The sequence below is a fragment of the Macrotis lagotis genome, chromosome 2 (genome assembly GCF_037893015.1).
Source record: "Macrotis lagotis isolate mMagLag1 chromosome 2, bilby.v1.9.chrom.fasta, whole genome shotgun sequence".
Lineage (NCBI taxonomy): Eukaryota > Metazoa > Chordata > Mammalia > Peramelemorphia > Peramelidae > Macrotis > Macrotis lagotis.
In genome coordinates, this window is record NC_133659.1 from 134,429,513 (window position 1) to 134,451,200 (window position 21,688).

Consider the following 21,688-nt stretch of genomic DNA (forward strand, 5'->3'; position numbering starts at 1 on the left):
TTTGGTTTAAAATTCAAGACTTAGTCTACAGTCCAACACAATTACACATAGTCAAAGCCAGATAAGCATATAGATGATCTTGTAGTTATCTCTTCTTCCCTCAGTTCAGTGGTAGGCTGTTGCTTCAAATAATGGAAAACAGACTCAAGTTATATTATGGGTCCTCTTTTCATATTTTATTAGAATATCACTTGCCTATTATCCCTTTACTTTCAGACCCTTAGAATCCACAGGGTATTGTCTATGCTAATTTGCCAACTATTCTTAATGTCAAATCTCTACCACTGCTGAATCACCTTGAAAAGACTTCCTGGCTTCTCAATATAGTAGACTTTATTTTTAGGAAGAAGTAAAGGAAAAGGAAAAGAGGATGGAAACAAGCATTTTTTTTAATTGTTCAGACTATTGTTCAGACACCATGCTAAGGGTTATGAATTACCAGTACAAGGAAAAAGAAAGATAGTACCTGACCTCAAGAAGCTTACATTCTGGGGGGGGGGGTGGAGGAGGGGGAGATGACACCCCTGAAAAGTAAGTGAGGTTGAGTGTGTAAGATAAAGTCTGGAAGTCAGGAACAGAATTGGAGGAAGAATGAAGGCAAAGTTGGACATCTCTACCAAATGGAGGACCCAAGAGGAATGAGAGCAGGACAAGTCTTATAGTGGGATAATCTGTATTAAGAAGCCACTCAGGATGTTTTAAGGCACTAAGGCTTTAGTCACTGAGAGAAGTTACAGTAAGATGAAAGAGTTGTAGGGCCAGGTTTTGAAGTCCAGAAACCAGGAACAAGACTGGGAGGAGGATGCTGTGTATCTTTTAAGTGGATAATCTATAGAAATTTCTCCAAAAAAATCCTCATTTTTTAAAAAAAAATCAATATTTTTGGCACATACTCTATGCCAATCATTATTCTAATTGTGTTTCAAAACAACCTGAGAATCAGGATATGTCTCATCATAGTTAAGTGTACAGCTATGGAGACATATTGTCAAATTCACAGTGTCTCTTTATCCTCTGGAGTCCTATGGACCTATAGATTTACATTTTATATTCAGAGGGATATTTGAGAAATTTCTGTGTTTGTGTGTGTCCACATACACATACACACATATAGATGTATGTGTATGTGTGTGTGTGTGTGTGTGTGTGTGTGTGTATGTGTGTGGAATGATATTCTGACACTAGCAATATGACCATGGGCAAATCACTTGACCTTCCCAGTTTTCAGTTGATTCATTTGTAAAAGGAGGATAATCCCTACAGCACAAGGTTGTTGAAAGATTCGACTAAGATAAAGCTTTTTTAAGTTCCATATAAATCTTAACTTGTCATGTTTATGTCATTTTTCTCATTTTTTTCATGAAACACATAAAATGGACTGAGAATAAGTCTAGTGTTTTTATGTGTTGAATTTTAAAATATATTTTGAAGTTTATATTTGTAGTATGGGAATTTGTCATTATTTTATAAAAGACTGCAAACTTCTATAAAATTCCAGCCATCTAATCATATCTTTTTAGGGATTTTGTAGGTATATATTTTTTCCAACCTTTAGTGATATGTTGCAAAGTATTCACCATTCTGGGCCATAATTTGCATTGATCACTAAATTCTGGCTCCTGTAAACTTTGCTATAAGTTCTGGTGGCAATTGGTATCTTATAAATCTACCAATTCAATCAAATGAGGTCAAGTAGGATAATATTTGTATTGTGTCTGGCACATAATGGGTATTTAATAAATACCTGATTTCTCCCTGCCCCCTTCCCATTTCTACAAATAAATCTGCATGAATTTTTTTGTCTAAAGATTGTTAGTTGAGTTTATGTGGATATCATCCATCATAGACCTTTTGATTATACTCTTGGATCTTGGGTTCTGTCCAGAAATTATGATACTTTTTTGTTGCTTCAAACAAATCCAGTGGTGTCAGCCTTTACTATTGTTTTGTGGAGTTGTGTCTTTTCAGGAATTACCCTGGCCAAATTTTAAACTGTAAAACATTCAGTATGAAAACATTTGTCAGGAATTGTTGTTATCATCTTGATCTCATCTTTTCAATGAGATTCAGATAAAATTGGTTGCCATGATTATTATTATTAATCATGTCATTCTTCTAAACTTTTTTCCTTTTTTAAATTAAATTTTTATTTTAATCATCAAAAAAATCTATCTTTTCTCTCTCTTGCAGTTTCCCCTTTTACCTTCATTGAGAAAGAGAAATAAAATTCCTATAATAAATATGTATAGTCCAAGCCAAACAAATTCTCACATTGGCTATATCTAAATGTAAAAGTTCTTAATCTTCATCTTGGGTTCATTACCTCTCTCTCAGATCTTCTAAACTTTTTTTTGATGAAATTTATATAGATACGATCCTGGAAAAGTTGCTATCTTTATCTTATTTTCTCATATTTAAATGATCTGCAGACTATTGCCCATGTGAATAATATAATTACTTTTCATAGTTGAATATAAGTTTCAGCATGTGGGAATATCTTCTATAGGATGATAGTAATGAAATGTACATGTTTCTACATGATTTTAATGAATAGATGAGGACTTGGCATGACATTTTTTTTTATTAGATTGTTGTTCTTGAATTTGTATGGATCATTGTTCTGTCCAGATGATTGTGGGCAGTAGTTTATTCTGTGATAACATTCTAAGGACATTGTAGTTTGTTCCTATTTTCCATTATCTTTTCAGATTTTTTTTTATGGTGAGAGAATTTGTCATCTGTCAGTCTATGAAAGATAGCAAACTTCTATTGCATTATTTGAGCCTCCAGATCTTATCTTACTTTACTGCAAAATCATCATCATCATCATCACATTAGAAAGTTTGTGAATGTCAACTCTTATCTGATGAAGGAAACACTAAGTAAACATAGTTCATATCTCTCTCTTTGAGCAGGATTAGAGTTGCTAAGTTTCAGGGACTCAGTACACCACCAGTTCAACAAGACTGAGATTAAAAGCCAAGATTACATGGTATAATAGAGAGAGTTCTGAATTTGAAATCAGGGGCAAATTTAAATCTCACCTCTAATGCTTACAACTAGTATGATTTTGTAAGGCTTGGCCTTTCAAATCTATAATCTATAAAAATGAAGGGATTAGACTAGATGTCCTCTGGGATCAAGGATCCTTTAATCTATTTTATTACAGTGTGCTATTTCTGATTCTATAAGGATATATGTATAATTGTATGATTGTCTTCTCTTTGGGTTTAAAAGTGTGTAAATAGTGCAAAGAGTACAAAGCTGGATTCTAGTCCCATATCTATTACTGTGACCTAGTCACCTTTCTGCCTCAGTTTCCCCTACCATAAAGTAGATATAGTAATGACACCTATCTCCCAGAATTGTTGGAGGACAAAATAAGATAATAATTGTAAAGGGCTTACCATGGTGACTGGCAAATAGTAGATGCTGAATAAATGCTTGTTTCTTTCCTTCCATCTTCAGATAGCTGTCATGACTAGAACACTGACTCTATCATTCAGATGATATATTTTGCCTTAAGGCTGCAAACCACAGATTCTAACTTTTTGTCTATTGTGACCTCTACAATAAATCCAAATCAATCCTCCATAGGTCTGCCCTTTGAATCTTTTATGACAGCTATCATATAATGCTTAAGCTTCATACATGATAGATGCTCTTTCTGTCTATCTTCCTGTCTGTCTGTCTGTCTGTCTGTCTAGCTAGCTAGCTAGCTAACTATCCCTAAGTCTTCTCCTCATCTCCTCAACCATTCTTCATATGATATAGTTTTGTATTTTCTTATCATACCTTTGTGATAGATGGGAGGAGTTAAGGCATGCCCATACCACTACTCTCTTATAAGACTGAGTCTCATTTTATTACCTTATTTAACATTGTATTGTTTTCTAATTATTTTTACACATATCTAAGTCTTGGTTCCCCAATTAGATTACAAACTATTTATGGACAGGAGCCATGTCTGCTATCCAGAGTTAGTCAGAGTAGGCAGTCACAACATCTTTTGGTTTCCTTAGTCAGACTTCAATAACATTGCCTGGAAAATTCTTCACTTTGGATCCTTGCCGGAAAATCCACCAATTAGAGAACCATTTGGGTTAACGAGATATCTTCCTTCAAAGCATAAATACTCCTGGGAGGTCATTCACACCTTATTGTGAATTTGTTTAATCAGATTGCTTTCTTTCTATCACTTTGATTATGCTGCACAGAGGGACTATGGGGAGTTTTAATGAGCTGGGTGGAGAAGGAAATATAGTTTTGTGGTGTGGATGTCTTCTGGAGAGGACAGGCATAAAAATAATAACAACAATAATAGCTAGTGTTTGTATGGACTTTATAGTTTACAGAGCCATTGTACATCCTCAAATAGAATGTAGGATGGGGAGTTCCCCAAGAGCCAACTCAGACCTAGGGAGCTGATTTTTAAAATTTTCATTGTGAGAATTCACACCTCAGAAATTAGGAAAGACTACAAATGAGGTCTTGATTTATTTTTTTATTTCTTAGACTTTTAAAAAATGATGGAAGAAATGTAAATTATGCAAATTAAACTTAAAACATCTGGTTTGTTTGTTTTTTCCTCTGGAGAGCCAGTGAAACATTTGTCAGCACTCTCCTGGATGTAAGTAGTATAGGTAATATCCCCACTTTACAGATGAGCAAAATAAACTCTTAGAGATAAGTGATTTATCCATAGTCAGTTAATGAAAAGAGGCAGAATTTAAACTCAGGTCTGTCCTGATTCCAACTTCAGTTTTTTATTTCTTTTTTAATTTATGAAATAAAACAAGCATTTTCATCACATAATTTAATAAAAGAGATGATTGCACATCTGTTATATACACCTTGCTATATTCTTTTTAAATTTATAATGAATTTATCATGTAAATTTATTTCCTTTTTCTCTCCCCCCCCAGAAATGACTACCATTAGACACAAATAGGTATGTATAGGTAAAATAATTCTATACATACTTTTATTTATTAGTTCTTTCTCTAGATGCAAATAGTGTCTTTTTTCATGTCCTTTATAGTTCCTTCTCAATCCTTTTTACATTCTTTTATAATAAATGAGGGTAAGTAGATAGAGGACTGGAGTCAGGGGGAAAGAAGGAATAGTGAGAGCACAAAACAAATTTCCCTACTTTATACTTTTTCTTAAGGTACTCCCCCTCCTTTTTTTATCACATGTAGCATATGCTTAATAAATACTTGGTGATTATTTGATTTAAGAGAGTGACTTCCCTCAGTAAAAGATGTGAGTCCATGTTAATAATACCTGCCTGTGAATAGAAGAAATTGAGAAGTTCAGGGATGGAGAGACTGTTTTCCTTTTCTCTCTGAAGAGGTATGAATGAGTTGTTTTTGGCAAGTACAAATGTAATCTCAGGATGTGCTAAACACCCAGCGCCAACTGTAAAAATACTGAGCTATCCAATGATTGGCAAGGTGGCTGGGCTGCCCTGTGACATGAAACATGAGCATGAAAAGCAATGAAAACAGAATCAGACATTGAAAAGATAGTGCTCTAATGAACACAGTTCCATTTGTGAATCTCTCTTCTCTCCTGCTAGCAAATTCTATTATTCCATCATCTCAGTAAAGCATTAATAACATCTTCAGAGAACACATGCAAAGGCAGCCTATGACATGTTTTTGAAGGCAATGTAATTTGGTATTTCTCAATTTTCTTTGATTTTGCACAAAGAAAATAGAATATGGTAATAAATATTTCCACCAAATGGTGTCTTAAATGGATGCACAACTGGGAGCAACTATTCTCAGTAATTTCTTTGACTATCAGAATGCTATCTTCCAGTATAGATCAAATATATTGGCAGATCAGTAAATTTTACATTTTTCTGATAATTTTTCTAATGATAATTTTAATTTTATCAGTAATCTTTTTTTTTAGGTTTTTGCAAGGCAAATGGGGTTAAGTGGCTTGCCCAAGGCCATGCAGCTAGGTAATTATTAAGTGTCTGAATCAGATTTGAACTCGTTCTTCCTGATTCCAGGACTGGTGCCCTATCCACTGTGCCACCCAGCCACCCCTTTTATCAGTAATCTTATAGGGAGAAATTTTAGAGGGAGGATACTAGGAAACTGCCACATTTAACCCCATTTTAAGATTATCCTATATCAGCTGCCATTGAAATTCATTTCAAATGCTTATTTAAAAAAATCAGTATTTAAGAAAATTAGAAAATTAAGCAGAAGCATTCAAAGTCATAAAACTGGGAGTTTATCTTTGTCACCCTCTCACTTTACCTTTCCATACTGTTCTCTCAATTTTAGTGTTCTCTCTGTTACTCATATTTTCATTTATTTGGCATGGTAGATGTGAGTGCAAATTCAGTTTATTAACTGCGTGAGTCACTTATCCTTTGTCTGCCTCAGTTTCCTCAATGATAAAATGGGGATACTACTTCACTGTGTTTTTGTGAGAAACAAGTGAAATAATGTTTGTAAAATGCTTAACAAAATGTTTGGTACAGAGTAGGCCCTTAATTTCAAATACTAGATTTCTTCCTCTTCTTTCCTTCCCTACTATCCTCTGATTTCATTCATCCTGTGCCCTAGTCTCAAAGGATCTTGTTTTCCAGTTAAATTTCAGGCTAAGAGTTCAGCTTGTATGGACTAAGGTGTGTGCTCTTCCATTTCAATTCTAGTCAACCTTGTGAAAGGAGAAATTAAATGATGGCTAGACTGCCATGGGAAAAGCTCCACATTTCAGGAAGAATGTTGATGAACTGGACAGCTCCTGAGAAAGAGCTTTGCCTATGATCAGCAGAAGGAATCAGACTTGTTTAAACTGGAGGAGCGAGGGTGGGAGTGAGAGGAAACGGCTGGAATTGCTCTGTCATCAAGTATTGGAAAGGAAGAAGGTTTAAAATTGTTCTCTTTAGCCCCAGAGGGCAGAACTAGTAGCAGTGAATGGAAGTTATAAAGAGGAGAATTTAAATTTGATATGAGAATAAATTTTTGGCCCTAAAGGTGGATGTAGGGATAGGATTTTAAGCCATACAGAGACAGTGTGATATGATGGAAGGCACATGGCATCCGACTGCCTTTTGGACATCTCAAACAAGGTTCCCCCTAGGCATGCTGAACACAAAATAGAAGTCATTTTCCTAGACTCCTAAACTGGGTCCTCTTCTAAACTTCCCTGTTACTCTCAGGAGTGCCACCATGTTCCCAGTCACACTGGTCTATATCCTCAGTGGTATACTATCATTCTCCCAATATATCTAATTCTTTGCATTTCCTATCTCTCTATTCACCCCATTCTCTCCACTCCAATAGTCACAACCCTAATGGAGGTCTCAGTCACTTCTCATCTGAACTACTACAAGGCCTCCTCCAATTTAGCCTCCTCTCTTCTCACCCCAATCCCTCTTTTACTGAGCTGCCATGTTGATATTTCTGTAGCTTAATTCTTACTACTTCACCCCTACCACCACTCCTACTAGGTGAAATCCAGTGGCTTGCTGTTATTTCCAAGATCCAATATAAAGCCCTCTAGTTTGGTATTAAAACTCTTCATACTCTAACCCCCTTCCACCTTTGCAATCTTTTTATACCTTATTTCCCTCTATGCACTGATCCAGTGACACTAGCCTTTTTGCTGTTCCTCAGACATTACAGTTCATTTTCTGTTCCTATGTCTTTTTAATTACTTTTCCTCATGTATGAAATGCTCTCCTTCATCTCTACCTACTGGTTTTCTTCAAGAATCAGCTCAAATCCTACCTTCTGAAAGAGGCTCAGCCTAGTCCTCTTCTCACAAATGTTCACACCTTTCACTTTTTGAATATGTACTTAATTATTTAGAGATTGTCTCTACCAAATGAATGTGAGATAGTTGAAGATAAGGATTGTGTCTCTTGCCTTTCTTTGTACCTTTGGCAATCACTACAGTGCCTGGAATTTGTTATCATTCTGTCATTTCAGTCTTGTCCAACTCTTCATTACCCTATTTGAGATTTTCTTGGCAAAAAGTGTTAAAGAGATTTGCTATTTCTTTCTTCAGATGAGAAAACTGGGTGAAGTGACTTCCAAGGTCCCATAGCTTTTAGGTGTGTGAGGGCAGATTTGAACTCAGTTCTTCCTGACTCCAGGGCTGATATTCTGTTCTCTGTGCTACCTAGCAAGCACTTCATAAATGCAAGTAAACCAAAACAGACTGACACTAGACTAGGAGTTAGAGGACCTTTTTCTGGTCCTAAATCTGTTATTCATGAACTGTGTGAATCTCCATTTAAATTCTAGAACTCAGACTTAGTCATCACTTTGAGGTAAGGTACTAAACCTGTCTTAGCTCATTAATAAAATGAGGGCCAGTAAGACCTGTCCTGTTGATCTCTCAGGATTTTTTTGAGAATCCAATGGAGGATCACATATATAAATAAACTATCCAAATTGTGGGAAAACACAGTATGACTCCTTTCACTCTACAGGCAAGTCTAACAATTGAATGAATAGAGAATGATCCTATCACACATAGTGAACCGATTACCTCAGAAAATTCATCACTGCAAATATGACCCCTTCCCTTTGCTCTTCTAAACAGTTGCTGTGGTCAGATCATAGAGAATGCAAGACTGTGACCTAATGTCTGGGTAGTATAGAAAGAGTTTTATTGATAGATTGAAGATGGTCTCAATATTCTTGACTTTTGCTATTTATCATCAAGGGAGGTTTCATTTTCTCTAGGCTGGTCAGTGTGGTCAGGTGTCTTACAGCACTATTATTGTAATTATTATGAAGGGTAACTGTAATCTCAGATTTTAGAGAAAATACCTTGTAAATTAAGAGATTAAGCAGATAAGCATACCTCTGATTAATTAAAGGGTAAGTTATTACAAGAAGAGACATATATACTATGTCAAAAAATAAATCCCTGAATAATATTTGCAAATCAGAACAATAATGGGTAAATGGAGATCTATTTCTGCTTCTCTTGATAGGCTAAGCATTTTTTTCCAGCAAGATATTTTACCTTTCTTAAAGATATTAGCTTAATGTCCCAAAGTATAGTAGAGAGATATGTCATGGGCATGAATATGCTACAGTTTTTTTGTTGTCATTAATTCAGTTATGTCCAACTCTTCTTGATCCCATGCACTCCAGACCCTTCTGTCCTACACTATCTCCCAAAGTCTGCCTAAGCTCATGTTCGTTGCTTCCATGTCACTCACTATCTATACATTTCATTCTCTATTGGTCCCTTCCCCTTTTGCCTTCAATCTTTCCAACAACAGGGTCTTCTCATTATGTATCCAAAGTATTTAAGCTTCAACTTTAATATCTGTCCTTTCAATGAGAATGAATTAATTTCTTTAAGTATTGACTGATTTGATTTTCTTGCTGTCCAAGGGATTCTCAAAAGTTTTCTTCAGCACCATAATTTGAAAGCATCAGTTCTGAGGTACTCAGCTTTCCTTACACTCCCAACTCTTACAGCCATATATTGCTGCAAGGAAAAACTGTAGTTTTGATTGTCAAAGTGATGTTTTTTCATTTAGAATTGTTCAAGGGTGGGATTGGGGGGGGGGGGTTAGCTAGGTGGCGAAGTGGTTAGGGCACCAGCCCAGAAGTCAGGAGGAGCTGAGTTCAAATCCGGTCTCAGACAATAATTGCCTAGCTCTGTGACCTTGGGCAAGTCACTTAACCTCATTGCCTTAATAAATTTTTTAAAAAGGGGGAAAAAAGCATGAAAAGGATTTAATTCATTAAAAAAAAGGAGAATTGTTCAAGGGAAGCAAAATATAGGCTAGAATCAGAGAAGAGAGACTAGGAAAAAAGACTGACTATTCATGTAGCCCAAGTGAGAGATAAATGACAGATAGTCTTATTGCTCCAAAAGAACCTAAACAACATTGAAAGATCCAAAGGAATTCCCAATGGGAGAAAATTGGATAAGAGTCAACTGGATGAGAAGGTACAGATCAATTTTCAACTACACTTTTAGAGGGAGTGTCTACATCAGTGAAATTCCTGTTTGTGTCACATCACTCAAGTAATACCAATTAGCAACCAGTGACAAAAGGAAAATGCATTTGATTTTTCCAAAAGAATATCAGAGTTTCATTTTGTCTAAGAACCCAATCTGTTGCCTCCCTTTCCTATCATTGTGATATGCACTCAAAACAGAATTTAAATCTAATGAACCCATAACGACCCTTTAATTTAGAAATTTTAACAGTCTTGAATCATATATAAATGTGCTGCTACAAAATCTCTGCTGCAAAAATCACCTACTATTCTAGTCTTGAACCAAAACACAGTAACTTAAATGGACAAATAAGGTTAAATGCATGAGCACACACCATCTACACACAAAAGAGAATGACTTTTTGTTACACTTAATAGTATGAAATGGAGCTGCCCATCTTCTACTCAGTCTGGAAAGCTTTGCTTTATTTCTTTCAGTGTATGCAGGTAGGACGAGTGTTTTGAAAGAAGGACCCCAAGCAAAATCAAAGGCAATAAACTTTTCCCAGACATCCTTTTTAAAAGATCAGAGGACATAATTGAGTTCACTGGCCTTTTTGTTATTTCCACCTTAGGAAAACATTCCCCCTGGCTTTAGGTAGTGTACACCTGGGGGGAAACTGATTAGAAGGAGGTGTGAATTCACAATAACTTTGTCCTAAATCAAAACTCTAAAGACCCTTTCTTTGGCTTCCCAGTCTGCATTGGAAAGCAATCATCCCTTTATAAGTTCAGGAGGCACCTGGTGACAAATTGGCTCTATTTTACACGATCAAGATTTCTTCTGAATGAGACAATGGGGGCTGGAATTTTGATTCCATCCGCCTTCTTCCAGAAGCAGAAAGATTTTAATTTCAATCCTTTCTTCTCAGGGCTGCTCTTAGATTTCTAGGAAGCTCATGTCTTAAACCAATCCTAGAGTTGCATTGAATGAATGAATGAATGAATGAATGAATTGATAGGAGGATCAGAACTTCCAGGTCTCCAAGATAGCTTGGACTGTATCCCAAGATGAAGATGACAGCTCTGAGTCAGCAAGCTGTTCATTCTCCCATTACTAGAATTAAGTCTGTTGTTGGCAGCCTGGACTGACAGCTGCGTGGGAAAACAGTATAGCTCCATTGTTGGGGCTTTAAATGAGTGTGTGAGATGAGAAGGTAATCAAGAGGCAGAAGATGTGATCTTAATTCCCTCCCATTTTCCTACAAACAAACCACACCATGGTTCTCACTTTAAGCCAAATAAATCTGGGCCACTTCCAATTTCATCCTTAGGAAGACAAACAGGTGGGGAATGACTGTGGAATCCATCTTTGAGAAAAATTTGCAGAAATAGATCAGTAGTAAAAACTCAGATAGAAACAGAGGCCATTTTAGGTTCTGATCCTGATCTACCAGGCTCTCATGGAGGAATAGTTGTCTTATCTTACCTAGATCCAGGACTCTGGACTATTTCCCAAACCTTTTGGCACTAAACCTCCATGTGAATCACACCTCCCTTTTGTATGTTGTCTTCCCTCCATTAGAATGTAAGCCCCTTGAGGGCAAGGATTGACTTTGTATTTTTAACATGGTACCTGCTCTCTCTGACTCTTTCTTCTCTTTTTCCTTCCTCCTCTCTCCCTTCTCTCTTTTTCTCCTCTTCTCTGTCTCTCTGTATCTCTTCCTCTCTCCATCTCTCTCTCTCTCTCTCTCTCTCTCTCTCTCTCTCTCTCTCTCTCTCTCTCTCTCTCTCTCTCTCTCTCTCTCTCTCATCCCACCTGTGAGTGATAGCAAGATCAGAGGCATGATCCTTACTGTATGAAGCTGAGATGGAGTAGAGGAGTGGGTTCTTGGAGCATGTCCTCAGAGCTGAGTAGATTGAGAAACAGAGTTTGAGCTATTTAAGGGAATATCCTCCTTTCTGTTGAAGTCCCCTAGAATCATGGCAGGAATTGGAAGACAGAAGAAAACTTGAGAGCCAGGCACTGAATGTGTTGAAAAATGAAGGAGGAAGTCTTGTGGTTTAGTAGTAAATTGCTGCCAGAAATTTGTATCGTATGAATTTCAGAGGAGAGGTTGCTGAATGATGTTGGTACAACAAGAGACTAAATGCGGCAATGGAGGGGACCAGGTGAAATCAGGCTTTGAGAATCCCTTTCCCTGTGCCCACTTAAAAGTTTCTTCTCTGAAATTCAGTGAGTGATATCCCAATTTCTCTCTATGTACCTCTATTCATGGGATTATAAATCTGGAATTGGAAGGAAGCTTTGAAGTCATCTAGTTGTAGTTCAGTTGTTTCAGCCATGTCTGACTCTTCGTGACCCCATGACAGAGATTTTGGAGTGGTTTATTTCCTTCTCTAGCTCATTTTAAAGAGGAAGAAACTGAGGCAAAGAGGGTGAAGTGACTTGCTCAGGGTCACACAGCTAGCTCAGATCTGAACTCACCAAGATGAGTCTTCCTGATTTTAAGACCAGTACTCTATTTACTGCACTAACTGTTCATCACTAGGTAGACTCAAGAGCAACAAATAAAGTCTAACCAACAATTACCCAGGTCTTTTTTCCCTCTAATTGCTAAGAATCTCACTACAGCAAGGTAGGCTCCAACCATATGCTACACTTTTTCATGAACCTAGATTTTTAGAGCTGGAAAGGACCTCAGAAATATTTGGTCCAATGTTCAAAATTTACAAATGAGGACATTGAAACCCAGGAAAGGTTCAGTAATGTAACCTAGATCATACAGGTAGTCAGTGGCAGAGATGGGTTTCAAACTCATCTGGCTCAAAACTCAGGGCTCTTTCCATTGCAGTACACCATCTGCCTTTCTGGAAAGAAGACTCATGGAGTTTCTCCATCTGGAAAATGATGGGTTTGGACTAGTGATTTTCAGAGATATGAAGGACCTGTCATGTGGAAGAGGAATCAGACCTTTTTTGTGATTCCTGACGACAGGACCAAGACCAAGGGTGAGAAATAATGAGGAGAATTCGACAGAATAAACGGAAAAACCTTTTTAATCATTAGAATTGTCCAACTGTGGAACAGGTTGCTTGATAGTGTGTTTGAGCAGAAGCAGGATGACCATCTGTTAGGAATGGCATAGGGATTATTTCTTCAATGCATGGGTTGATGTGAAACCTTAAAAAAGTTTAAGAATTTATAATGTGCAAGCTCTAAAAGTCTATGAGACTATGACCAGCACTCAGCTACAGCTTGTCAGATGGGCTTTTTGCCAGTACCAAGCAATCCTATTACTCCCTAGGTCAGGAATCCATTTTCCTTGGAACAAGGCCTTTCAAACTTTAAAGACATAAAGGGGATGGGGGTGTAATAAGGGGGGAAGAAGTTTTAATTCTGCTTTTTTGATGACTTGTTTGAGGAAGCGTCTTAGCTCTAGAATGGACAATACACATTTCAGGAGCCTATCAGTCCTGCCTGGGGGGAAAAGAATTCAATCTGTTACTTTGAGGAGTTAGACCCTAAAGTGGTTTAATCTTACTTGAGGGGTAATGATGAATGGGTGGTGTTCAGAGCAGTCTGTTAGTAGGGGGTGGAAGAAACACTTTCCAAGAGATTTTAGCTCAATTTTTTCCTTACAGAAAGTTAAAGCACGAGCAATATATTCTTCATGAAGACTGTTGGATGAAATCTCTGGCTATAAATGCACTTAACCCTTTTGCCCCCAGGACTGGGGCCCTAGGCTCCTCTTTACACCTATTGGTAATGTGACCCTTCTAGGCAGACTCCAGCCTTGTTTCACTTTGCTTGTTGCCTTCCACTCCTCCTTTTCTCTCAGTCTCTCAGTCTCTCTCTCACCCCTACCGTAGTCAAATCTGCAACCACAGTCAAATCAACTCTTACATTGTTCTAAGAAGGCTATAACATCTTCCTGCCCCCCCCAAAAGCTCAACTTACTTTCTTCAAACCAAATCACTCCTTCCAGGTCACTAATCCTTTTATATTAAATATCTCTATATTAGAATCTGACTAGGTGATGTCATGGATAGTGTGTAGAGCCTGGAGTCAAGAAGACTTATTTTCCTAAGTTCAGTTTGACTTAAACACTTATTAACTGTGTGTCCCTGGGCAAGTCACTTATTTTTGTTTGCCTTGGTTTCCTCATCTATAAAATGAGCTAGAGAAGGAAATGACAAACCAGTCTAGTATCTTTACTAAGAAAATCCTAAATAGGACCATGCAAAGTCATACATGACTGAACTGTCTAAACAACAAATATTAGAATGTACCTTCTCTGAGGGCATCCTTTTAGAATTCCTAGAACTCAGCACTGCACTTAATAAACTAAGTCAATGCTTATTAATTTTTTAATTTCACCTCTAGGCTAAGCAGTAGAAAATTAATAATAATAACAACTTCCTGACTCTTTATAAAAACCCTAGGAGGGAATTCCCAACAACAGGCAGTCAGACCTGGAATCAGGGAGACCTGAGTTCAAATTCAGCCTTATATACTTAATAGTTGTGTGACCTTGACCAAGTTACCTAATCTTTTTTGGCTTCAGTTTCCTCATCTGTAAAATGGAAATAATTATAGCACCTGCCTTCCAGGGTTAATGTGAGGATCAAGTGAGATAAAATTGAAAAACGATTGACACAGTGTCTGACAAAAAGCTTCCATCTATAAATTGTTACTGATTAACAATGACAACAATGGTTCTAGCATTTATACAGCTCTTAAAGCACGCAAAGTGTTTTATAAATATTATCTCAATTTATGCAATCCAGTCTCAAGCCTTTACTACTCGTGTATGTGACTCTGGGGCTGAGGCAGCTCAGTGGTATAGTGGATAGAATAGGGAAGGATAGATCTAGAGTAAGGAAGACTCATATTCCTCAGTTCAAATCTGACTTAAAACACTTACCAGTGGTATGACTCTGGGCATGTCACTTATCTCTGTCAGTTTCCTCATCTATAAAATGAGCTGGAGAAGGAGATGACAAATCACTCCAGTTATCTTTGCCAAAGCAAACAAAAACCCAAATGAAGTCAAAAAGAGTCAGATATACCATTGGACAAATGCAACTCTGGACAAGTCATTTGATCTCTGTTTGCCAGTTTCCTTAACTGTAAAATGGACATAATCATACCATATATCTTCCGGAATTGTTGCTGAAGATTAGATGAGAACATATTTGTTAAGCACTTATCATAGGGCTGCCATATGGTAAGCATTATATACATGCTTATCTCTTTTCCTTGCCCCTATCCTTTTTTTTTTTTTTGACAAGGCAATGGGGTTAAGTGGCTTGCCCAACGTCACACAGCTAGGTAATTATTTTTTTTCCCATTACATACAGAATTTTTTTAGCATTTATTTAGGACATTAGTTTCAAAATAGTCTTGTTTGTGTTGCTCTATGAACCTCCTTTGGATCTCTTATGTACATTTTCAACAAAATTCTTTTTTTAAGGTTTTAAATTTATTTTTATTAAAGATATTATTTGAGTTTTACAGTTTTCCCCAATCTTGCTTCCCTCCCCCCCCACAGAAAGCACTCTGTCAGTCTTTACTTTGTTTTCCATGCTGTACCTTGATCCAAATTGGTTGTGATGAGAGAGAAACCTTATCCTTAAAGAGAAGAAAAGTCTAAGAGGTAGCAAGATCAGACAATAAGATATCTGTTTTTTTTTTTTCTAAATTAAAGGGAATAGTCCTTGCACTTTGTTCAAACTCCACAGCTCCTTATCTGGATACAGATGGCACTCTTCTTTGCAGACAGCCAAAAATTGTTCCTGATTGTTGCACTGATGGAATGAGCAAGTCCTTCAAGGTTGAACATCACTCCCATGTTGCTGTTAGTATGTACAGTGTTTTTCTGGTTCTGCTCATTTCACTCAGCATCAGTTCATGCAAATCCCTCCAGGTTTCCCTGAAATCCCGCCCCTCCTGGTTTCTAATAGAACAATAGTGTTCCATGACATACAAATACCACAGTTTGCTAAGCCATTCCCCAATTGAAGGACATTTACTGGATTTCCAATTCTTTGCCACCACAAACAGGGATGCTATAAATATTTTTGTACAAGTAATATTTTTACCCTTTTCCCTCATCTCTTCAGGGCATAGACCCAGTAGTGGTATTGAAGGGTCAAAGGATATGCACATTTTTGTTGCCCTTTGGGCATAGTTCCAAATAGCTTTCCAGAAGGGTTGGATGAGTTCACAGCTCCACCAACAGTGTAATAGTGTCCCAGATTTCCCACATCCCTTCCGACAATGATCATTATCCTTCCTGGTCATACTGGCCAATCTGAGAGGTGTGAGATGGTACCTCAGAGAAGCTTTAATTTGCTTTTCTCTAATAATTAATGATTTAGAGCATTTTTTCATATGGCTATGGATTACTTTGATCTTCTCATCTGTAAATTGCCTTTGCATATCCTTTGACCATTTGTCAATTGGGGAATGGCTTTTTGTTTTAAAAATATGACTCAGTTCTCTGTATATTTTAGAAATGAGTCCTTTATCAGAATCATTAGTTGTAAAGATTGTTTCCCAATTTACTACCTTTCTTTTGATCTTGGTTACATTGGTTTTATTCTGTGCAAAAGCTTTTTAATTTAATGTAAGTGAAATCATCTAATTGGTTTTTGGTGATGTTCTCCAACTCTTCCTTAGTCATAAACTGTTCCCCTTTCCATAGGTCTGACAGGTAGACTAGTCTTTGATCTTCTAATTTGCTTATAGTATTGTTTTTTATGTCTATGTCCTGTAACCATTTGGATCTTATCTTGGTAAAGGGTGTGAGGTGTTGGTCTAATCTAAGTTTCTTCCATACTAACTTCCAATTATCCCAGCAATTTTTTATCAAAGAGGGAGTTTTTATCCCAATGGCCAGACTTTGGATTTATCAAACAGCAGATTGCTATAATCATCTCCTGCTTTTACACCTAGTCTATTCCACTGGTCCACCACTCTATTTCTTAGCCAATACCAAACAGTTTTGATGACTGATGCTTTATAATATAATTTTAGATTGGTTAGGGCTAAGCCGTCTTCTTTTGCACTTTTTTTTTTCATTAAGCTCCTGGCAATTCTTGACTTTTTATTTCTCCATATGAATTTACTTACAATTTTTTCTAACTCGCTAAAGTAATTTTTTGGAATTTTGATTGGTAGGGCAGTAAACAGATAGTTTAGTTTTGGTAGAATTGTCATTTTTATTATATTAGCTCTACCTATCCATGAGCAGTTGATATTTGCCCAGTTATTTAAATCTGATTTAATTTGTGTGAGAAGTGTTTTATAATTGTTTTCAAAAAGATTCTGAGTCTGTCTTGGCAAATAGACTCCCAAATATTTTATATTGTCTGAGGTTACTTTGAATGGGATTTATCTTTCTAGCTCTTCTTGCTGTTTCTTGCTAGACATATATAGAAAAGTTGAGGATTTATGAGGGTTTATTTTATAACCTGCAACTTTGATAAAATTGCTAATTGTTTCCAGTAGTTTTTTTCGATGATTTCTTAGGATTCTGTAGACCATCATGTCATCTGCAAAGAGTGAGAGTTTTGTCTCTTCCTTCCCAATTCTAATTCCTTTAATTTCTTTTTCTTCTGTAATTGCTGGAGCTAACATTTCTAATACAATATTGAATAGTAGTGGTGATAATGGGCACCCTTGTTTCACCCCTGATCTTATTGGGAATACCTCTAGCCTCTCCCCATTGAATATAATGCTTATTGATGGTTTCAGATAGATACTGCTGATTATTTTAAGGAACAGTCCATTTATTCCTACACTCTCTAGTGTTTTTAATAGGAATGGATGCTGTATTTTGTCAAAAGCTTTTTTAACATCTATTGATATGATCATATGATTTCTGATAGGTTTGCTGTTGGTATAATTGAGTATACTAACAGTTTTCCTAATATTGAACCAACCCTGCATTCCTAGAATAAATGCTACTTGATCATGATGTATTATCCTAGTGATGACTTGTAATAGTTTTGCTAAGATTTTATTTAGGATTTTTGCATCTATATTCATCAGGGAAATAGGTCTATAATTTTCTTTCTCTGTTTTAACTCTTCCTGGTTAAGGTAACAGTACCATATTGGTTTCATAGAAAGAGTTAGGCAGAGTTCCATCTTTCCCTATTTTTCCAAAGAGTTTATATAGGATTGGAACCAATTGTTCCTTAAATGTTTGGTAGAATTCACTTGTGAATCCATCAGGCCCTGGAGATTTTTTTTTTAGGGAGTTCAGTACTGGCTTGTTGAATTTCTTTTTTCTGAGATAGGGTTGTTTAGGTATTTAATCTCTTTTTCATTTAACCTGGGCAACTTATATTTATGTAAATATTCATCCATTTCACTTAGATTATCAAATTTATTGGCATAGAGTTGGGCAAAATAATTTCAAATTATTACTTTAATTTCCTCCTCATTGGTGGTGAGTTCACCTTTCTCATTTATGATACTAGCAATTTGGTCTTTTTCTTTCTTTTTTTTAAATCAAATTGACCAGAGGTTTATCAATTTTATTGGTTTTTTCATAATACCAACTTTTGGTTTTATTTATTAATTCAATAATTTTTTGCTTTCAATTTTATTAATTTCTCCTTTAATTTTTAGAATTTCTATTTTGGTATTTAATTGGGGGTTTTTGATTTGTTCTTTCTCTAATTTTTTTAGTTGCATATTTAGTTCATTGATTTCCTCTTTCTCCAATTTATTCATATAACCATTTAGAGCTATAATATATCCCCTGAGAGTTGCTTCAAATGAAATCCCATAGGTTTTGGTATGTTGTTTCATTATTATCATTATCTAGGATAAAATAGTTAATTCTTTCTATGATTTGTTTTTTTGTCCACTCATTTTTTAAAATGAGGTTATTCAGTTTCCAATTTGTTCTGGGTCTATATCTCCTTGGCCCAGTATTGCATATTATGACTTTTATTGCATTGTGATCTGAGAAAGATGTATTCACTATTTCTGTCTTTCTGCAGTTGATCATTAGGTTTTTATGTCCTAGTACATGGTCAACTTTTGTATAAGTTCCATGTACTACAGAGAAAAAGGTATATTCCTTTCTATCCCCATTCAGTTTCCTCCATTAGTCTACCATATCTAATTTCTCTAACAATCTATTTATCTCCCTAATTTCTTTCTTGTTTGTTTTATAATTCAGTTTATCTAGATCTGAGAGCAGGAGGTTGAGGTCTCCCACTAGTAGAGTTTTGCTGTCTATGTCTTCCTGTAGTTCTTTCAGTTTCTCTAAGAATTTGGGTGCTGTCCCACTGGGTGCATATATATATATATTCAATATTGAAATGACTTTATTGTCTATGGTACCTTTTAGGAGGATAAAGTTTCCTTCCTTATCTCTTTTAACACTATCTATTTTTGCTGCTGCTTTGTCTGAGATAAGGATTGCTACCCCTGCCTTTTTTACTTCAGCTGAAGCAAAATATATTTTGCTCCAACCTTTTACCTTTACTCTATATGTATCTCTCTGCTTCAAATGAGTTTCTTGTAAGCAGCATATTGAAGGATTCTGGTTTTTAATCCACTCTGCTATTTACTTACGTTTTAAGGGAGAGTTCATCCCATTCACATTCAAGGTTATGATTACTAATTCTTTATTGCTATCTGTGCTGTCTTCCCTCTGTTTGTATTCCCCCCCCCCATTTTATCCATATTCCCCAGTCTTTTGTTTCTGAAAACCACCCCCTTCAGGATGTTTGCCCTCCTCTATCACACCCTCCCCCTTTTTTCCCCTTTCCCTTTTTCCCTTCCCTTCCTTTTGTTATTTCCCCTTATTTCCCCCACTCCCCTTCCCTTTCTCCATCCCCCCCCTTTCCCCTTTTAATACTTGAAAGGTTAGATGTTTTATAAGTTAACTGATTATGTGTAGGTTGACTTTAAGCCAAGTCTGATGAGAAGAAGATTCAGGTGTTTCTCCTCTGCTCCCTTCTTCCCCACTATTACCATAGGTTTTTTTTGTACCTCTTAGTGTAATGAGATTTACCCCATTCAATCCCCTCCCTCCTCCCATCCCTTTCCTGTCCCCCTTTTTAGGGAGGTAGTGTTTTTTTAGATCATTCTAAGCCATAGAAAATTCTGAGTATCTGTCACTTCTAGTTCTGTATATTCTATAGAATAGAGTCAAAATTCCTGAGAGTTATTAGAGTCTTTCTCCCAAGTGGGGTTAAAGCCAGTTACATCCCATTAGATAGTAGTCTCATGGATAGGTCATGATTGTCCATCATTTCTGGCTAGGTGTATTCTCTGTTAGAGTTACATTTCTCAAGGTTCATGAGAATCTTCCCCCCCCCCCCCGCCCCATGCTGGGATATAGCCAGTTTCAACTTACTGGATTGCATTTTTTCCCTTTTGCTGCCCCCCCTTTTTTTACCTTTTCATGTGTCTCTTGAACCTCCTGTTTGATGTGCAAATTTTCTGTTTAGCTCTGATCTTTTCATCAGAAATTTTTGGAATTCTTCCATTTCGTTAAATGTCCATCTTTTTCCCTGGAAGAGAAGGCTCAGCTTTGCAGGAAAGTAGATTCTTGGCTGCATTCCAAGCTCCCGCGCTCTTCGAAATATCTCATTCCAGGCCCTTGAATCCTTTAAAGTTGATGCAGCCAGGTCCTGCATGATCCTTACTGTGGCTCCTTGATATTTAAATTGTTTCTTTCTGACTGCTTGCAGGATTTTCTCTTTTATCTGATAGTTCTGCAGTTTGGCCACAACATTCCTTGGTGTTTTCATTTTAGGATCTTTTTCTGGTGGGGATCGATGTACTCTTTCAATAACTACTTTGCCCTCCGATTCCATGATATCAGGGGCAGTTTTCCATCACTAGATCCTGTAATATTAAGTCCAGGCTTTTTTTTCTCTTCAATGTTTTCAGGAAGTCCTATAATTTTCAGGTTGCCCCTCCTTGATCTATTCTCAAGGTCAGTGGTTTTGTTGATGAAGTATTTTACATTTGCTTCTATTTTTTCTATTTTTTGATTTTGTTTCACTGACTCTTGCTGTCTCATGGAGTCATTAGTTTCTGTAGACTCCATTATTTTTTGGGGGGAGGAGTTTTCTTCATTAACCTTTTGCAACTCCTTTTCCAATTGGTCAATTCTACTTTTGAAAGAGCTTTCCATTTGACCAATTGAGGTTTTGAGAGAATTAATTTCTTTTTTGCATTTGCTCATTTGAGGATCTGAGAGAATTATTCTCATTTTGTATTGGTCCAATTGATGATCTGAGAGATTTATTCTCATTTTGTAATTGTCCAATTGATGATCTGAGAGATTTATTCTCCTTTTTTGTTTGTCCAATTGTATTTTCTAAGGTTTTGTTTTCTTGTTGCAAGGTATTAATTGTCTCTCCCAAATTTTTAATCTCCTTCCTTATTTCTTCAAGGAAGTCTTTCTGTGCTGGAGACCAGATTGTATTCTCCTCAGAGGTTCCAGGTCTCTCTGAGTTGGGGTCTTTCCCTTCCAGGAATTTTCCTATGGATCCACCTTTCTGCTGACACTTCATTATGCTCAGACCTTGAGTTGGGGGGGGGGGCTGGTTCACCTGGGCTTGGGATCGCTAAAGGCTTTACTGAGTGCAGTTTCTCTGGCTGGCCAGTAGGAGGTGCTGGTTGCCCTCTCTGGAGTGTCTGTGACCTTGGTTTCGAGGCCTTCTCCCTTTGCCCAAGGGAGGAGTTGGAGCTATTGAATTCTT

At 36.7% G+C, this 21,688-nt stretch overlaps 1 protein-coding gene across 3 annotated transcripts in view; it reads left to right on the forward strand.

The window, feature by feature from the left end:
• Positions 1-21,688, forward strand: part of SMYD3 (SET and MYND domain containing 3) — a 1,048,891-nt gene that overhangs the window by 983,614 nt on the left and 43,589 nt on the right. The window lies entirely within an intron of this gene.